We start from the raw sequence: 13,996 nt of genomic DNA, 5'->3' as shown, positions 1-13,996 counted from the left end.
ACATTTCAACATGCCACTAAGAATATTCAAATAACAGAAAACACAGGATGCTGGGTGTGTTTAAAACAGGACTGTGCATATATGTTTCAGCAACACATCTAAAGCCCAAATGATCATGAAAACTGACATTAGCAAAAAGGATTGCCGTAACATCAAACACACAGTGTTTGTGTAGCACACATTAGCCTTTACATGGAAACAATCCTATGTGCAAAGTTAATGACAATTAGAGCAGCAAGTATGTTTGAAACAGTGGAACCCCTCAGGCTGTGACATGATCCCTCACCATCCTGTGTTTATCAGGGCCTGGAGGGACAAGTTTCACATCTCCATCCAAACTATTCGCCGGTGAAACAAAGCCTTTGTTCATTTAAGTACCGACAGACCAGCATTCCTTTTTCCTGACTTAAAAAAAAAAAAAAAAAAAAAAAAGAGCACACCAAAAAGAAAGTTCTCATTAACAAACCAAGTGTAACATTGCTTCTTTTTCCCTGAGAGCTTTACAACTTATTACTTGGCCCTTCAGGTATTCTGCATATAAACATTCCCATCACTCCACCAGGAGAGTGATCTGGCCCCTGGTAAAGAAAAGAAAAAAAAAAAAAAAAAAAAAAAAAACTCATGACACCGGTTGCCTCTCTTCAATCCTGCACTTCAACTCAAAAACTCCCTGCATTTTGATTAGCCTTTCCCCTCAACAAGCAAAAGGTCAAAATTTACACCCCTCCGATTCTTACAGAAACCAAACATACAATTTCCACGAGCTCTTTGAAATTTATACAGAATTGAAGGTCAGCATTAAAATTACCCACAACAAAATGGCCCCCGCAGTTTCTCTTACATTAAAATAAAAGCAAGCCATGCAAGATGGGAAACTGTTTGGCGTCTGCAGGATTAATATAAACAGTAGAGGCACTGGTTGTGATTGTTTTTCCTGCCCTCAAATTATGCTGACATGGTCTTTCTTCTTCCAGTGCTGCTCGGTTCACTTTGGATAGTTATTTTCCGCTTACACATTTCCAATCTCTAGAAATACAGGTCCAAATTGTTCCATGTTTACCAGATAGATAATGATATCTACAGACAGAACAATCATACACAAACAAGCAGGAGGATCACAGGGAAATGGCAGTGAACATGCATGTGAGACTGGAAATATAATGGATGAATTCAGTGGATTTGTAGTTTTGTTTTGGAGGGAAAAAGTAGAAACTACAAGAAAAATATACTTAGACCTGTAGCAGTTCAGGACAATTATATTCACTGTCATTAAAATCTGCATGAAAAACTGAGTTCATATGCACAATGCTTTTCCACAAAGGTCATTTTGCATTTCATTTACATGGAAAGCACAGGGTACTTTAAAGAGGAAAATCAAATTAAAGTCTTAGAAGCTGTGTCTAAGGATGATGCAGTTGAATACACAAGTCTCAAAACTAGTCTCATTACAATTTTGTTTAATAATTTCTCAAAATGACCGCCTACAGGTGGCGCCAATGACACTAGATTCAAAATCCACCTTTCTTCCCTAAAAATAAAACTCGAAATCTATTTGGTTCTAACGGCTCTTTGGTTGCTTTTTCGCTCATCCGTGTCAGACCACGGGCAGAGCTGTCAAATCCGAGGCAGAGTAGCCTCAGAGCCGTGTGACTTTGAAAGGAGCAACTCCGGAGCTCTGCACAAATTTGCAGGAAAAATTCACAAAACATGGCTGCAGGAGGTTTTTGTGTTTCAGATTGTTCCTCCCCTCACCGTCCTTCATGTTGCCACTATCGCCTGGTTCCCCCCTCCTCCTCCTCTGCTTGGTATGAACACCATGTGTATGAAGTGTGTTAGAATATGTGAACTAAACTAGCTGCACACACGACTAGTCAGTAGTTACACTTGCTAAACTTAACGAAAATTCAGTTCCCCCCCACCAAAAAAAGAAAACATCAACAGATTAGGTCTATTTCGGGTGGCTTCAAAGCCTGCACCTGGTTTAGTGATAGTGAAAAAAACCACAGGCTGCCAGGTCTCGTTTATGAACTAGTCAGGACCGAAACTTAACACCACGCTAGTGAAATTTCGAAATTTACGATTTCTAAAATCAGAAAAAAGAAAACCCAGCGGTCTGACATACCTCCAAAAACGATGCAGCTCATGCGAAACAGGCTCTCCGCTCCAGAAATCTTCCCTCCCCGACCAGAGGTGACTGCACTACTGCTTCCTCAAAAAATTGTGAATTAGTTATGAGAAATTCCGAATGTTACAAATTTTTTCCACCGCGAGACTGTTTTTACCTCCGCGAGACGCTACGTTACATTTTTAGGAAAAGAGTAATGGCGTAATGAATCATGAATTTGCCGAGGTTTACTTAGTCGGTGGAGGCTCTCCGTGTCTGTCTCACGAAGGGGGTTTGTGTTGCGGTTCCTCCTGTGGAAATTTTCGTCCGCCATATACAAGGGCAGATTCCGAAATTGCAGCGCCGGCCTGTATATTAGCCTACATGAAAAAAAGAAAAAAAAAAGAAAAAAAAAGTCTGGGAAGAAGACTGAAAAAAGGGTTGGGCGACTATGAAGTTACACCGAGTAAAGAGACTGGAAATTACGCAGGAGAAAAATTGCCATGTGAAGTAAAATCAGTCTAAGAGCCGCAGCTCCGCACTGTGCACTACCGGTGCGCATTACTATTCGAGACACTTTGATAGCATTTATGACTATTAACCTATTATCGTGATGCATTTTGTTAACGCAAAACTATTATAGTCTCTCGGTTTCACACGTCTTCAAGCTTCATCTGTGTTTTCTTTCTATTTTTACTCTTCCTGATGTCAAAGAAAACATAAAACTTCTTATAAGATGCTCAGATCAGGTTAACGGAGTTTCTCGACTGCTTCTTGTGTGTAAATAAAACAGAAATTATAACCTACAACGAATCATTTCCCAATGCACTGCAGCCGGTCAATACAAAACTGACAGCTAGAGAAGGGTTACTTGTCAAGAGCAAGGTTTTGGTTGGCCAACACATTCTCATTTCAAAACCCCACTTTCAGAATTAACAATGATTTTTTTTCTGTTTCAAACAGTTCAGTTTTTTGTTTTAAGAGAATCCAAAAGTTTATTTGCTATTTGTCTTGAAATTAAACAGTCATAATTTGCTTGTATATGTTACAAATATTGTTAATAAATTAGATGAAAAGGTGCAGACACTATCAATATACAGAGCATATTTGTGGAATTGTTTTCATAATGCTCAGCCATCATGAATTAATATTTAATCCTTTAATCAATGGTTTAATTATCAACATAATCAGTCCACGGATTAGTTTGTTAGCAGTCAGCCCACACCTATGATATAAATTAACTGCAACAGCAAAGAGGAAGAGGGAATCTGCTGCATGTAATCATAATTTTATTTTTTTCTTGTATAATGTGTTCATATCTATAAAATGCCATCAAACAATCAACATGACAACTTGTTCCTAGTTGTATGTGTGTAGTAGTGGCATGGGTTATATATTATTTTGTGTGCAGTCTTTGTATTTGCATTTTGAAAGTGATATCCTGCATGTTGAAGACCTACCCTTTCAATGGATATGAATAATGCAAAAAAAAAGAAGGATATACCTAAATCATCTCCAGTTTTCTTACTGAATTGTCACTTTCCTGGCAAAGAATATTTCTAACACATCTGTGATGAGATCAGCGTGGGACCAATCATTGCCTGTCAGTTCCATATGAGTATACAAGTACAGAAAGGCAAAGAAACTTCACAATCCCACACAGCATCTGGACTAACGAAGTCATGACAGGGTCTGTGGGAGAGTCTGAACTAAAAGTAGTGAAGGCATTATGCAGCACAATACGATGCTTTTTAGGAAATTCATTCTAAATGCTCTGTTTGGTGTAAGTAAACAGTGCAAATCAGCAGAAACACAACATCCCCACCATGAATCCGTGGTGAAAGCAGCTGCTGATGCCTCTCTGCAGTGGGGCCCCGGAGGCTTTGTGGCGGTAGGGGGTCAAACAAATGAGCGAAAGCATGGGGAAAGTCCTGAAGGTAGAAACCCGCCGCGGTCTGCAGAAAACTAACATGAGTGAACATTTGTTTTTTTCAGTGAGGCAAGGAAATAAAAAGCTAAATTGTTAGTGGCACGAAGCACCCTGCATCAGAGCCTTATTCAGTGATTGACAGAACTGTAACAAAAACTACTGTTTTTTTCTGGTTTCTTGGAAAACACGATGGAGCTTGATTAGTTTTGCAATGAAGAAATGTAGTGAATTGCATCAAGCTAAGAGAGAACTATACCTGCTAATATTATTTTACTTATTTCATAGGTGTTTCATTATTTTTTGTTTAATAATAAATGAAGATTTCTCTTGTGTATTTTCAGTTTTTCCAGATAATGTAACAAGAATTTATTTAGATTCAGATGGACATTGTGTAAAATTCATATAATTAATTAATTTATGCATTTATAAGACAGGTTTTCATTTATTACACCAAGTTGTTTCAAGCCTATAGCAATCTATTTAGTTAATAGTTATTGTTTTCTTTGTTTGTAATTACCTAAAAAATAATATTTTCATTAATTACAAGTGTTTTTATTGTAGACCACAGCAGTGAAGTATTTACTGTCAACTATGAGTGATGTTCTGTTTTGACTAACTTCCTGTGGAGCTCTGAACCTCTGCAGAACCTCTCACTGCATTTACCATCGATGTCCAGCAGAGGGCGTCAGAATACCAGGAAACAGGCCCCAGTGCTGCTCCTTCCCAATGGCCAGTGAGTGATTACATCTTTACATTAATAACAGCTCTGTTCCACTCTGTGTCTCCCCCTGCTGCTTATGTTTTGTAAAAGAGTCTGACCCATCTCATCCCAACCCCTGAAACACATTACAGTGCAAACCCCATTTCTAGCGTAGTTGAAACACTTTCCAAATTACAAATAAATCTAAAACCTGGGATTTCACTAATTCACTGTTTAACTGACAAAAGTGCAGATTTTCATCATTTTCACCAACCAACTTAATTTTGTCTTAGATTTATTTTAGTTTTAAACTGTTTTATATGTATTTTATTGACCCTAAACTGGGAAATTGCTGTGCAGCAGCACCATTATATGCAATTAATTAATTAAATAAATAAATAAATAACAAGAGCACAGAGCACACTACACACAATAAACTAGAAGTATAAAAACAGACCTGGATTATAAAAAAAAAAAAAAAAAAAAAAAAAAAAAAACAGACATCAGACAGAGATGATTTATTATAAAGTGAAATGACATGTGGCAGGAAAGATTTCCTGTGTCTGTCAATGTTGTAAATATAAATGAATGTAGATTTAGATGCAATATGTTCCAACTAAGCTGGGACAGAGACACTGTGTTGCATCACCATTCCTTATCATTACATTAATGCTATAATAATCATTTGGGAGCTGGGGACACTAATTGTTGAACTTTTGCAAGTGGATTTTTATCTATTCTTAGTCACTTGTCTACAATTTTTTTTTTTTTTTTTAGAAATTATCTGTTTCAGAAATCAAATGTGCTAAATGTTACGTATTTTAATAAGATTAATTGGAAACAAATGACAAAAGTGCTGGTTTGCTGATGTTTTCGAGGTATATGATAAAGTGTTATTACACATATTTCCTGGTTTATGTACATTTATTCAATAGAATTATAACTCTTCCACTAGATAGAACCTGTTAAGTGAATGTATTGTCATGTATAGACAGTGTTTTGAAGTAGATCTGGTAACTCTGAGATGTATTCCTTTAGAGTTAAACCCATTCTCCCGCTAATTCTTGAATTTCACATTTTGACCCAAGACCGTATCTTGGAAACTTCAGCCAACCAGCATTTTTGATTTGATTTTTCTTTATAAGGGACTGACACATGGTAAAATTTCACTACTTTTATTCTGGAAGCATTTTACTTGTAGATCAGTGTTATTAACATGCATATCAATCCACAGTGATCATTGTTTGATTGTCCTCTTCATGATGTCCATTCGTTTCCAGTAGGAGACACAAGTGGACTGCAGACAGGACAGTCCAAGACCAGGCCTCTGGGACTATAAAGACTACTGTTGGAATTAGTGCAGGACCAAGCCTGACATCATCCTGAAGAAATAAACACAGATCTGAGGGGAAAGAGCCAACAGGAGACTGTGTGCCTACATTGGTCAATATATCGGTCATTAGTTAAAGTTTCTCACGCTCATCGTTGTCTAGAAATGCAAACTGAAACTGTATAACACAAAGGCAAATATATATCAAACACTGTTAAGTTCTTTAGACTCCAGCTCAAAGATAGACTTTGGTGTTTTTTCCCTGGACTCACAAATTCTATCCACTATATTAGACGATGTAGATGGTGAAAGACCAAAATTCCTCACAATTTTCAATTGATACATGTTCTTTTTATGCTGATTTACAATTCTCTCAAAAAGTTTGGCATAAATTGTTGAGCCACAACTCATCTTTAGAGAGACTGATGTCCTGTCCATACTAATACATCTGTTTTTCTATTTTTCTTTTCAATTTCTAAAGAAAAAAAAGATCATCCACACAGGTTTCTTTCTAAGCATTTCTGCACATTACAGTACAAAAATGACCACAAACCCTGTGAACCTTAAAATATTATTGAACATAGGACACAGGATTTAATCTGTTATAAAATTAAGTTATAAACTTAAGTTATTGGTTCAGGTTTTTGAAGTGTGTTCCTTTATTCTTCTTTCTTCTTCTGTCATATATTTTTCACTGGTGCATGTGTTATGTATTATTTGAATAGGCAAATAAAAACAAACAAAAAAATAGTAAAAATGTGAAACAGACATGTGTCAGGCATGTGAAAATAACTTGTCCTTTATTCCAGAACCAGCTGAAATAATAACCATAAAAGTATAAAAGTTAAATATATAAAAATTATCTATACAGAAATAACAAAAACAATAAGACAAATATTTGTAAGTAGCATGTTGACCCATGGGGAACTATTAATACCGATATCTAGGGACTGAAGTTAGTAAATGCGTCATTCCTGTTTTTAACTTCATTTCCCGTCATCCAGCATGGCACTGTCAACCGTCATGAGCAACGCAACATGACTGTAAGGCTATTCCAAAATTACTAATACTCCCAAAATATTGGTCCTATCAACTTGTTGAGATATTTAATGTGGAGATGGGACTATTCCTCAACTGTGGGTACCAAATTGGCCTATTAAAAATGTCTCAATGTCTCAGAACTGTGCAGATACACACACACACACACCTACACACACACACACACACACGCAGATGCTGTGAGACCTTCCAGTATTAGATGTTTGTGTGGCAGCTTCAAAGTTTAAAGGAGTAGGTGATTGGTCTAATCTAGAAAAGTGAACATACAGACATTTTCTGCCTTTTTGTCCTCGTCTCTTCTGAGTTACACTCCATGTTGTTTGTGTTGATCCCAGTTGATCATGTGCGTCACAATAAGCGTCCGTGTGAAACACAACAGTAAAAACTAATGTTTATTGGCAGCGAAATTAAGGAAACGAAGCTTCGATTCAGGAAAATTGTAGCTGAATAATTTTTTTTATTCATTGATTAATAGACTCAAATCGTTTAAAAAAAATTAAACGATTTGAGTCAATTAATCAACGAATCGTTTCAGCTTTATGTGAATCTATAAACTTTACAGTCTTATTTTGCTGTCTCACAGCTTTTAAAACACACCTCAGCTTTAGTTTTTATTGCATGTCCAAAAAAGACCCCATTTTATTCTGTAAATGGTGCTGTAAATTTGTGCATTCCATACATACCAGCAATGGGATTTCTCATGAAGGTAACATTACTGTTTTATGCATGAGAGAAAAGACTTTACAATCCAAAATTAAGTAAAAAAAAAATCAGGTTCTGCATCCAGTTACAGTTACCAGGGAAAGAGCCATCATTGCGTCCCTAAATTTGCCAAACACTTTGTCATGTTTCACTTCTGTCTTTTTCACAGTTCAAGGTTGGTCTGACCTCTTCATAAACTACTTTTTTTTTTTTTTTAAATATTCCTTCAAGTGGTAGAAAAATCAACAGGTAAAGTGGTGGCTGACAACAAGGGCGCTATTTTTTCCTCTGTGACCTACTTGGGCTTGAGAGCTGCCAGACCTTACAGCATCCTCAAAAACTCTGCCTAAATTTGGAGACGCTTCCAAGAACTTTGATGATACAATAATGTGGGTCTGTCAAACATCTGACACAAATAACAGGCAAAAACAGAGCAGCGACTTACTGTGCAAAATGAAAAGACTAGAATGAAGAGACCTGCTATTTTGCACAGAATTTGTTATCATTTGTTTTGGTCTCACTTGTGTATGCCACAAATATTGTCAGCTCTCCACAAACTCTGAAGAAAAATAAAGCTGGGCATATGTATGAGTGTGTATTGTATTTGCAGTTATCTGTTCATATTCCTGTGTAAACACAACACGTGTCTTTATTTAGGCTGCAGCACAGAATGATGAAAGCCTTCATTTAGTGTTCATAACAGCTGTACAACTCCGGCCTGGTCAGTAAACACAATAATGTTCAGTCGTCTCTGTTGTGCCTTAAAATACCCAGTGCATGGGTCATTATGGTTCAAGAGGTCGTCTTTCACCTAATACGTATTGTTAGTGCAAGAAAACAGTGATTGTTGACTGACCACGCACAAATAAAATGTGTAGGCTGTTGTTATATTCAATGTTAGTGGTAATTGCAGGTTTTTGTCACAGGTCAATCAAAGGCCTCTGGGATCAGCATGCGCAGCATGTTATTTGGAAAGAGCTTCATTTCTGATGCTGACCCCGGAACCAAAAATAGACTGTTTTTGTTTCTTCATGAGAAATGTAAAAACAAGCTCATGTTGACTTTAGACCCAGCATATTATGAAAGAAGAACACAACGGTGACAGTAATATGTATGTAGCCTCGTCTAGAATCTGGCTAGAAAATCGGTGTAGGTTTGTGTTAAAAGTGTCAGCAGTGTGTAGGGAATATGTTTTTCAGAGAAAAGTGAAAACACTATTTATTGCTCAGTGAAATCTCCAGAGCTATATATCATTAGCCTCATAACGTAATTGCCTAACTCATACACATATGGACAAAAGTAGTGGGACACGTTGAATTCAGGTGTTTCTTTTCTAACAGGGGTCTAGGATACAAAACAATAATGACAAATATGATAATATAGTTTTATATTGTGACAAATGAAAAGTGCTCTATAAATAAAATTTACTTTACTTTACTTTACTTTACTTATAAATATCATATTGATTATTAATATTCATGTTTATATGTCAAATCAGCATGAAAAGGACATCTTACAGCTGTAGCCATGATGTGTCCCAAAATGTTTGTCCATATAGTTTATAAATATCAATATAAAAATCAATGTTGAGAGAAAATAAGTAAAAACCACCTCTGAGGCATTTTGGAAGCAAAGATAACAATTTAAACCAATCTAACTGATGCAATAATATTTATCACAATATAAAACTATATTAGGACATATGTGAGTATTGTTTTGTAGCCCAGATCCCTGTTAGAAAAGAAACACCTGAATTCAATGTGTCCCAATACTTTTGTAATTGTTATTGTAATTGTTTTGCATTGTAATGAACATATTCAAATCCAGACTTAAAATTCACCTCTTCAGAGTAGCTTACCCACCATAAGTTTTACTCTACATTTTACCTTGTACTGCACCTCTTTATTTTTTTTATGTATTATAATTACTCTTTTATCTGTTTGTTTAATTGTTTGTATTCTATGCATTGTCTGTTTTATCCTCTGCTGTACAGTATCTGTGGATGTCATGAAAGCCACTTATAAATAAAATGTATTATTAATATTATTTTGTGTAAATGATAAACTGAGACATAATGTTGTTAAAATTGCACTTATTTTTCTTGAGAAAATTCATGTTCATGTTATCCACATTTTTAAGGAAACTTTGAAGATGTAAACACTTTCATAATGTAATTTTACTTTTTCCACTGTTATTACTTTACTGGTCTGGCACTTCAGATCATACTGGGATGAATGTGGCCCTGAACTAAACTGAGTTTGACATTGACACCCCTGTGCTACCTACTGGGGGAGATGCAGTAACATAGTGGTAAGCACCACAAATGTCCTCTGGTTTCCTCTGACATTAAAAACAGGCATTTATAGTTTAATTCTCCTGTCAGCATTCTTGACCAAGGTACTGATGAACATCTGGTCCCAGAGCACCTTCAATGGCAGCTCACTTCTAATGTTGTTACCACTATGTGCTTGTGGGTATTAGGATAGATAATTGCAGAAACTGAATTTCTCTAAAGTACAATAATGCAAACCATGGTGGTACAGCTATCAGGTTCTTGGTTCGATTTTCAGTCGGCCTGGGGCCTTTCTATGTTGAGTGTAACAGGTGTCAACATCCATCCAGACTGTTGTCAGTGCAAAAGTAGCATCTGTGATGGTCTGGGGCCACATTAGTGTCCACATGGCTGATCTACATATGTGTGAAGGAACTGTCGATGTGAAACCATAGACTGGATTTTACATATCCTTAGGCTCATAACATAGTTGCCTAATTCATACACAATGGAAAAAAGTATTGGAACACATTGAATTTAAGTGTTTCTTTTCTAACGGGTCTGGGATACAAAACAATAATGACAAATATCATAATATAGTTTTAAATTGTGATAAATATCATATTGATTCTTAATATTGATGTTCATATGTCAAATCAGCATGAGCAGGACATCTTACAGCTGTAGACTTGATGTGTCATGTGCCATGATGTAAAGTAAAATGTGAAGAAAACAGATGGTTAGTTGTTAGTAGTGGTAGAAAATTATTATTTTGTCAGAGCATGAAAAATATTTTAGAAATGTAGAGGTAGAACACTGAAAATCATTGTAATGGATTCTTGGAAGCATTTTGGAAGCAAATATAACAATTTAAGCCAAACTAAAGAATGCAATAATATTCCTCCCAGTATAAAACTATATTATGACATTTGTCATTGTTGTTTTGTATCCCAGACCCCTGTTAGGAAAGATACACTTGAATTCAATGAGTCCACATACTTTATCCATTTGTGTATGAGTTAGGCAATTATGATGAGGCTAATGATATGAGGAGACATATGCTATCAACAGATTGACATGTTTTCTGTGAAGGTTGTTGTTGTTCCTTCAGGGTGATGTCAGGCCTCGTTCTGGACCAGTTCCAACAGTGTGACTTCATTGTCATAGAGGCCTGGTCCTGGACTGTCCTGTCTGTCCACATCTGTCTCATATTGGAAATGTATGTAGTCAGTGTCCTCAGTTCTCAAAGAAAATACTACCATTGTGTTGGTCTGTGAACTTTTCCTCTTTCTCTCTTCTCTGAACTTTTTATCAGCTGTTAATCAGTCAAACAAAGGTTGAAATAAATGAGCATTTCACTAATTTGCATTTTTTTTAAATTTTTTTTTATTTTGAAAATGTCCCAAATTAGAGTGTAGAGCAAAAACATTTTATTACTGTACATCAGTTGTCTGCCTTAATAATTCAGTATTTATTGTTGTTCATTAACATACTGATCTTTCATCACTTGGGGTCTGTATTGCAGAAAAGGCCTATTTTTCATGTCATGTTGTAATCCAGGATAAGGTAAAATATTTGTTCCTCTTCTCATGACATGATTGTGACAATGGGATTTATTCTATTATTTACATAAAGCATAACTGGTCAAAGGGGATTAATGATGTGTATAAATAGGAATAAACAGAGTAATGTGTCTGAAAACTTTTTGGGCAACAGTGTATGTATACCTACCGTTTATATTATAAAATCAGTTATGATTTCTCAAAATGCAAATAAAGGGTCATGTAATAGAAGTAACAGTCATGATGCAAGAATAAACAATGAACTTCACAACACTCTGAAACATGTTTGTACTTTGAAACACTAAATCAGGGGTGTCAAACTCATTTTAGTTCAGGGGCCAAATTCAGCTAAATTTGATCTGAAGAGGGCCGAACCAGTAAAATAATAACATAATAATATATAAATAATGTCAACTCCAAACTTTTCTCTACGTTTTAGAGCGAAAAAAGTTAATTTACATTATGAGAAGGTTTACATCTACAAACTATCCTTTCAAAAGATGTGAATAACATGAACAAACTGAAAAAATAAGTATAATTTTAACAATATTCTGCCTCAGTTTATCATTTACACATATACATTATAGTTTACAGATTACAGTGGATCTACAAATACACAAAACATTTAATAACAGACAGAAAATTGTTAAAGTTGTACTTACTTCTTTTAAGACATTTCAGGTTATTCACATTTTTTTGCAAAATTATACTTTGTTTTAGTGTAAATACATGAAAAGATTTACATTTACAAAGAGAAACATTTGAAGTTGACATTATTTTTATGTTCTTATGATAGTATTTTACTGGTCCTGCCCACTTGAGATTGAATTGGTCTGAGTGTGGAACCTGAACAAAAAAAGAATTGTTCATATTTTAGTGTAATTTTTGCATTTCACAAATTCATCCCAAGGGCCGGACTGCAGCCTTTGGCGGGCTGGATTTGGCCCCCAGGCCGCATGTTTGACACCTGTGCACTAAATCATAACTTGTAACCCGTCCTATTTAACACAAACATTGCACTTTGTCTATTTCAAGACACATTATCATGTTCTTTTCGAGCCACAGGTAATCACAGGTTCCTGCTGCTGTATTCTTTCTCACATAAGTCCAAACTATAACAAGAGTAAAGAAACAAAAACAAAAAGCTTGTAATTGCAGTGACACCAGCTCTACATTTACCTATTGTGTGCATCCGATCAGGGAAAGAAAGGTGAGTAATGTAATTGTAGTTATGAAAAGGTGCTATAAATAGCCTAAACCTACATAATTGTGGTTGAGAAGTTCAGGAAGGTTGAAGAAGCTAAGAATACAACATGTAGTGATTGGGCAGTAAACCTCTGCTGCCCACAGTGACACTGTGGATGTGATTACAGCAGAGCCCGTTCTCATGTTAATTATAGTTATTCACTTTCTCTACATGGCTGCTGTTTTTACATTCGGGCACTGTAGTCAAGGCCACAACCTAAAACCATCATAAGCGAAAAAATAGAAAAGAAAAAACAAGCGTCTGAATGGGATTTCATGAATACTTTCCATTTGTGTCATTGTCTGATGACCTCTACCTCGAACATGTTGAACTCCTTCTGATAAATAATGTGAGGAATTACAATGAAATTTCATTCATTTATGTCCATTTATGCCTAATTTTCTCTAAGAGATAAGGGGAAAGTCCATGTCATAATGACACGTTGACAAATACACAATCAAGTAAAAAAAGAGCACCTTAATGATGAAGTGGAGTTATACATTTTTTTTTACTGCAAGATGAGATTATTTTTCTGAAGAAACCATGATTGTAGTAATGCAATGACTCTTTTTCCCCTCAAATTACTGGTTATTATTATATTTATTTGATGTGTGTGGACTGACCCTTTCATGTATTGTCAATTAAGCTCCATTTTAGGTTAGTTTATAATAATAAAGTTCTCCAAAACACTTGGTTGTATTACCAGTAGGTCTAACAGTGTTTACTATATGCATTTTCCAAGATTCGTGAGAGTAACAGACACGCACAAAACATTTATGATGCATCTATGAAAATCTTCATAAATGCAAAAACATGTGTACAGGAAACTGATGCAGTATATCTGTGATTTGCAAACAAAATGTCGTGTCAAATGTAATGTTTACATATCAAAACTAACTGTCCACGTTTGTGGAGCTCATGTAACAGTGAAATCATACGACACTACGTTAATGTGACCTGTGTTGCATTTGTTGCATTTGTTAAAAGATTATTTTAATGAGCTCAAACAGACCCCAGACATATTCAAAACTATAATCACACACATTCTAACTTTAACCCTCAAAGTTCCAAACAGCTCCTGGCAACCAAAA

General features: G+C 35.7%; 1 protein-coding gene across 1 annotated transcript in view; it reads right to left on the bottom strand.

The window, feature by feature from the left end:
- znf618 (zinc finger protein 618) overlaps window positions 1-2,534 on the bottom strand; it is a 98,881-nt gene extending 96,347 nt beyond the window's left edge. The window contains 1 exon segment of the mRNA XM_030150054.1: window positions 2,123-2,534. The gene's annotated coding sequence lies outside the window, so the exon portion shown is untranslated.
- Between the last annotated feature and the right edge of the window lie 11,462 nt (window positions 2,535-13,996).

Source organism: Sphaeramia orbicularis, chromosome 12, assembly GCF_902148855.1.
Source record: "Sphaeramia orbicularis chromosome 12, fSphaOr1.1, whole genome shotgun sequence".
Classification (NCBI taxonomy): domain Eukaryota; kingdom Metazoa; phylum Chordata; class Actinopteri; order Kurtiformes; family Apogonidae; genus Sphaeramia; species Sphaeramia orbicularis.
Note: the sequence above shows the minus strand (reverse complement) of the source record. Positions and strands in the feature narration are given on the sequence as shown.